Here is a 7404-nt window from a genome sequence, read left to right on the forward strand (position 1 = left end):
CTACAATCTGATTCGTATCAGGGAAGGGGATGAGTGGAAGACAGCTTTTAACACCCCTGAGGGGCATTATGAAAATCTAGTTATGCCTTTCGGTCTGACCAATGCCCCTGCTGTCTTCCAACATTTCGTTAATGATATTTTTAGTCATCTCATCGGCAGGTTTGTAGTCATATACCTAGATGATATCTTAATTTATTCGGCTGATCTGAAAACACATGAGGTGCATGTCAGGCAAGTACTGCAGGTCCTACGGATGAATAAATTATATGCGAAAATTGAAAAATGTGTCTTCGCTGTTCAGGAATTACAGTTCCTGGGATATCTATTATCTGCTTCAGGTTTCCGCATGGATCCTGGGAAGGTCCAGGCAATTTTAGATTGGGATCTTCCTGAGAACCTTAAAGCCCTACAACGGTTTTTGGGTTTCGCTAATTTCTATAGAAAGTTCATTAAAAATTATTCAGTGATCGTTAAACCCCTTACCGACATGACTAGGAAGGGGACGGATTTTTCCAAATGGTCTGTCGCCGCTAAAGATGCATTTTCCTCTCTAAAGGAGAGGTTTACCTCGCCACCTGTTCTAATTCAACCGGATGTCTCCCAGCCTTTTATTGTCGAGGTAGATGCGTCAGAGGTGGGAGTGGGAGCTGTATTGTCTCAGGGTCCGTCTCCTGGCAAATGGCGTCCTTGCACTTTCTTTTCCAAAAAATTATCTTCTGCGGAGAAGAATTATGATATTGGAAATAGGGAACTGTTGGCGATTAAACTGGCGCTTGAAGAGTGGCGTCACTTCTTAGAGGGAGCAATCCACCCCGTCACGGTGATTACGGATCACAAGAACCTTCTGTACCTAGAATCGGCTAAGCGTCTCACCCCTAGACAAGCTAGGTGGTCGCTATTCTTTACCAGATTTAACTTTGTAATCACCTATCGTCCTGGGGCAAAAAATACCAAGGCAGACGCATTATCTCGTAGTTTCCCTGGAGGGGGTAATGTTTGTGATCCGGTACCTATTTTACAAAGAGGAGTGGTTGTCTCTGCTGTACACTCTGTTCTAGAGGGAAAGGTGTTAGAGGCTCAGGGGGACGCCCCGGCCTCTTGCCCCTCAGAGAAATTGTTTGTACCGTTAAACCTGCGTCTTGAATTATTAAAAGAACATCATAATTCGGCACTTGCTGGACACCCGGGTAGTAAAGCAACCTTGGAGCTTTTATCTTGTCGTTTTTGGTGGCCAAGGTTGCGTCAGGATGTAATGGATTTCGTGTCTACTTGTTCTACTTGTGCACGCGCGAAAGTCTCTCATACACGTCCAGCAGGGTCTTTATTGCCACTTTTCATCCCCAATAGGCCATGGACACATCTGTCAATGGATTTCATCACTGACTTACCGTTGTCGGCGGGTAAAACAGTTATCTTGGTAGTAGTAGACAGGTTTAGCAAAATGGTACACTTTATTGCGCTACCCGCACTTCCTAATGCTAAAACTCTCGCTCAGGTGTTTATCAGTGAAATCGTGAAGCTTCACGGGGTCCCTTCCGATGTGGTTTCGGATCGGGGAACCCAGTTTATTTCTAAGTTTTGGAAAGCTTTTTGTTCCCGTTTGGGGGTTCACTTGTCCTTTTCCTCAGCTTTCCATCCTCAGTCGAATGGACAGACTGAGCGTACCAACCAAAACCTAGAAACATATTTAAGGTGTTTTGTGTCTGAAAACCAAGAGTTGTGGTCATCATATTTACCGTTAGCTGAGTTTGCCATAAATAATCATTATCAGGAGTCCACTGGCAAGTCACCATTCCTTGGTGCATACGGTTTTCATCCCCAATTTTGTACTTTCAAAGAGGGGGGGTCTTCTGGGGTTCCCGAAGAGGAAAGGTTTTCTTCATCTCTTTCATCGGTATGGCAGAAGGTGCTAGTTAACTTGAAAAAGATGAGTGGTAAATATAAATGCATGGCCGATAAGAAACGGTCGCCAGGTCCGGACCTAGGAGTGAATGACTATGTGTGGTTGTCTACTAGGAATATTAAGTTGAAGGTTCCTTCTTGGAAACTGGGTCCTAGGTTCATTGGTCCCTATAAAATAGTAGCCGTCATTAACCCTGTGGCTTTTCGCCTGGAGCTACCTCAGACTTTTAAGATCCATAACGTCTTCCATAAATCGTTACTCAAGAAGTATGTTCCACCTCTAGAACCATCGCCGCTGCCACCTCCTCCTGTCATTGTGGCTGGTAATCTGGAGTTTCAAATAGCCAGAATTGTTGATTCTCGTCGGGTCCGCCGCTCTCTTCAGTATCTGGTGCATTGGAGGGGTTACGGTCCCGAGGAAAGAATGTGGGTTCCAGCGTCAGAGGTAAACGCCAACAGGTTAATTCAGACTTTCCATGCCTCTCATCCGGAGAGACCTGGTCCTGAGTGTCCGGAGGCCCCTCGTGAAAGGGGGGGTACTGTCACGAGGGTATCAAGAGCCACGTCTGACTCCGTTATACCCGGGGTCAGGAAGTCGCAGCGGGTGGCTGCGCGCTCTATATCTAAAGATCACGTTGTTTTTAGTGATTGTTTTCTGTGTTTGCCTTGCTATCCTTTTTGTCTCTCTCAGGGATCCGTAGCTTCTCCTCCTCAGCTGTTTCTTGTCTGCCACTCCCTACCTCCTTATATTCTCCCCTCACACTTCTCTAGTTGCCAGTTATAGAGCTTCCTGCCTGGACATCTATACTGACCCACTGGAGTGGTGAATCCTGCTTGTCGTTCCTGAGTGCTACCCTCCGGATCCCTGTTGGGCTTATTGTTGTCTCCTGTTGTCGCCCACCTGGGAATATATGTTGAGTCTGTGTTGTCTGTCCTCCCCTTGGTGTTTTCCCTTAGAGTTAGTGGTGCGGACTAGTGTTCCCATCGCCCTGTTCACTACCTAGGGCTCAGCTCAGGGAAAGCCAGGGCTTTAGGCACGTGATCGGCGTACGGGTGAGGAACCCGTCTAGGGACGTCAGGGCAGCCAGGTGCCAGCCGCCAGGTGAGTCAGGGGTCACCATCTTCCCTCTCACTTGGGCAGGGCCTTCCTCGTTCCCTCCCTCGGTGTCACGTATGTGATAGCCACGCCGACCGTGATATATGCAGGAGAGGAACATCCCTGTTGCTCATAACACCATGGCCTAGACCAGTGATGGGCAAACTACGGCCCACGGGCCGTATACGGCCCGGCGGATCTTTTTATCCGGCCCGCAGAGCTGTCCAGAGGCAGCAGGAGTGGAGATGAGTGCTTTCATTGTGGAAGCGCTCCTCTCCATATTCATCTGTATCGCCGTCCTCAGCACAGCGATACAGATGAATGGTGCGGAGGAGCAGGGGAGAGGTGTCTTCCTTGCCCGTTCCTCTGATGTCATTGCGACACCTGAGCCGTACAGAGCGGGACACAGGCCGGAAGAGGCCTGCATCGCATCACTGACAGCAGCATAAGGTAAGTATATGTGTTTATTGTTTTTATTATTTATAATATACTGTGGCAAGAAGGGGGGTGGGGGCCCTATATACTGACACATAATGGATTGGTACTATGGAGAAGAGGGGAAGCACTATGGGGGCCACTATGGAAAAGAGGGAAAGCACTATGGGGGCCCTATATACTGGCACAATATGGGGGGCACTATGTAAAAGAGGGGAAGCACTATGGGGGCCCTATATACTGGCACAATATGGGAGGAGGCACTATGGAGAAGAGGGGGAAGCACTATGGGGGCCACTATGGAGAAGAGGGGAAGCACTATGGGGGCCCTATATACTGCCACAATATGGGGGGCACTATGGAAAAGAGGGGGAGCACTATGGGGGCCCTATATACTGGCACAATATGGGGGAGCACTATGGGGGCCCTATATACTGGCACAATATGGGGGAGCACTATGGAGAAGAGGGGAAGCACTATGGGGGCCCTCTATACTGGCACAATATGGGGGGGGCACTATGGAGAAGAGGGGAAGCACTATGGGGGCCCTATATACTGGCACAATATGGATTGGTACTATGGAGAAGAGGGGAAGCACTATGGGGGCCCTATATACTGGCACAATATGGGGGAGCACTATGGGGGCCCTATATACTGGCACAATATGGGGGAGCACTATGGAGAAGAGGGGAAGCACTATGGGGGCCCTCTATACTGGCACAATATGGGGGGGGGCACTATGGAGAAGAGGGGAAGCACTATGGGGGCCCTATATACTGGCACAATATGGATTGGTACTATGGAGAAGAGGGGAAGCACTATGGGGGCCCTATATACTGGCACAATATGGGGGCCCTATATACTGGAACAGTATCTATTCTGCGAATTGCAACAACAAAGCTAACTCTAGGCTTTGATGCCTTAGCAAAAAAGGGAGACCAACAACACTGTTCCCACTAAAATTGAAGCTTAATTATACATACTATATTATGAAAGAAATACATTGCATAAAAGTTTTGTAAAATAACTCTTTTTATGCTTTTCTACCTTGAATTAAACTAAACCTTTAATGTTACGAAATTTAAATTTTATTTATATTAATTCACACAAACGCCGCATCCATCTACTCTTGGTCCGGCCACCGAGTCCAATATATGAACCCATTGTGGCCCACGAGTCAAAAAGTTTGCCCACCTCTGGCCTAGACATAGGAAACATCGTTACAATGCATGTATAATGCATTGGAATATTATAATCTATATTGTTCTCTTCTATGTCGTGCGTGTAGACTATTGCCAGGCAATAACATTTTACATTCATGATAATAGAAAACCGGAAATATATGAAAAACGAATGGGATACAAAAGTATACTAACAAAAAGAGACTGCAGAAAACAGAACACAATGAATAGGAAGGACAGAACAGTTTGTGAAGGAACATGAACGCGAAAACAGGTAATGAATAAGAATCAGAGAGCACAACAGTGAGGGATAATGTGCAAGGAAAAAGTGGTAAACAAAGGAAGAAAGGAGCTACCGAGGTAGGTGGTTAAAGTAGGCAATAAACTGGAGGAGAGTGCATTCTGGGAAGTATGTAAAAAGACTAGAAAAGAGGAGTCAACAGGGGATGTAAGGAAAGGGCAACAGAAAGCAGAAAATGACAAGTAAAAATGGGAGGGACGGACAGAAGAAGGGAGGGGGAAAGCAAGAGAAAGAAGGAAAGAAAGAAGAATGACGAACATCATCTCTGAAGCCAGACACTGGTTGCAGCAGAGCATGAGGAAGGGAAAGGAAGAAAGGAAGGGAAAAGAAGGAAGGAAAAGGAGGAAGGGAAGGAAAAGGAAGGAGGGGAAAAGAGGGAAGGGAAAAGAAGTCACGTGCCGGGGGCCCAAATGCAGACCTCCGACACGTCTTGCAAACAGGACACAGACAAGATTCAGACCAGGGACCAACAGAATACTTTATTACATATGTGAAAAAAAGCACATGACAGTAAAGCAGGTTAGGCAAAAGTGGTAGCACTACAACAGAACCAAGTGCACCAGCAGACCACAGGCAAAACCCAGAGGGCAGAAATCCAGTGAGCCTGTTCTTTACAGACCCCCTGGTGGTGGGGATGAACTGGGCCGAGGGCTCACTGGTCGCACCTCCAGGAAGGGCCCGAAACACTTGGCCCCTACCTGCAAGGAACCACAACAGAACTGGAACGCAGGCAAACACTGGACATGGAACAGACAACAAGACAAATGGGAACCAGCACAGAAGCAGATGCCTGGACCCCAGGCGCAATGGAAGCATGGCGGTCTCAGGCAGAGCTGCACACAGACTAGAGATCCTCCCTCCAGAGAGCCCAGGGGCCCTCTCACGAAGGCAGGACAGACACAGGAACAGAAGCAGTAAGGACAGACAAGCAACAGACTAGGGGGAAAAAATATTTTAGAAAGGCCGGACGCTGGAGGTAGGCCTGCATGAGGGGTTTTGGGCTCCAGGGCCGAGGAGGGCTGGAAAGGGTTAGGATAGTGAGGGGGCGGAGTTGCGTGATGTGGGGGGGGGCGGAGCTTCAAAAGGGGGCGGAGCCAACGGACCGGCGCCATTTCGGGAGAAGAGGAGCAGGAGAGCGGACATCTCGGCATCCTCTCCAGCTCCAGCCTTACCATGTCGGGCGTCGAGGAAGTCCTGGAGAGGCTGCGGGCAGCGGCGGTGGTCCGGGGTCAAGGCTGGCTTGAAGACCAGGTAGCCGGCTTGTTGCAGGGGGAGACGGCGGGTGCAGTTTGCCCCACCGTCAGAGGAAAGACGGCCGCGGCGGGCTAGGCCGCCGGCGCGCCTGATTGAGGAGGACACCCCCAGAGTCCAGCGCCGAGTTAGGAGCCCCTCTAGGGACCCTCCGGGCTGTGGGGGACACGCTCAACCCCTCCCTAAGTCCTCACGGCTCGGGAGGAATCCATATGCACGGCGGGATTCAGTCGTGTTTTGCCGCTGCCTCGGCAAAGGGCTTGTGATTTTTGTTCAATGAGGGGAGTTGCAAGTTCGGTCACAAATGTAAGTTTAAGCACAAGTGTTCGGGGTGTGGGGGGAGCCACGGGGCCAGCAGGTGTTTCCGGGGGAATAGGCAAAGGGGGGGAGAGACGGTTGGAAAAGGGGCGGGCTCCGGTCAGGGTGGACGCGATGGGGCCATATTTAAGTAGGTACCCGGATAGGGTGGGGGCGGAGCTGTTGCGGAGGGGATTTGAGGAGGGGTTTGTGATTCCGTCTGGTCATGGGGATCTTGGGGGTGGGAGATGTAAGAATTTGAGGTCGGCTTTGATGCACCCGGAAGTGGTGTCTCAGAAGCTAGCTAAGGAGGTGAGTTTAGGGAGAATGTACGGGCCGTTTGTGGAGTTACCTTTGGGGAACTTGGTGGTTTCGCCGTTGGGGGTGGTTCCAAAGAAGGAGCCGAATGCTTTCCGGCTGATTCACCATTTGTCTTTCCCAAAGGGGTCATCGGTGAATGATGGGATCGATCCGGAATTGTGTTCGGTTGTTTACACCTTTTGATACGGCGGTTAGTTGGGTTAGGAAGTTGGGGCCGGGTGCGATGTTAGCAAAGGCGGACATTGAGGCTGCGTTTCGTTTGTTACCGGTTCATCCGGATAGTTTGCGCTTGTTGGGATGTTTTTTTTGGGGGGGTGTTTGCCGATGGGGTGTTCGATCTCTTGCGCTTAGTTTGAGAAGTTTAGCTCCTTCTTAGAATGGGTGGTGAAGGAGGTGGCGGGGTGTCAGTCGCTCATTCATTATTTGGATGACTTCCTTTGTTTGGGGCCGGCTGGTTCCGGGGTGTGTGGGTTGCTGTTGGCCTCGTTGCAGTCGGTGTTTAGAGAGTTTGGGGTGCCGTTGTCGGCTGAGAAGACGGTTGGCCCCACTACAGAGTTATGTTTTTTCGGTATAGTGCTGGATACGGTTCGGATGGAATGCAGGTTACCTGAGGACAAATT

The sequence above is a fragment of the Bufo bufo genome, chromosome 1 (assembly GCF_905171765.1).
Source record: "Bufo bufo chromosome 1, aBufBuf1.1, whole genome shotgun sequence".
Classification (NCBI taxonomy): Eukaryota; Metazoa; Chordata; class Amphibia; order Anura; family Bufonidae; genus Bufo; species Bufo bufo.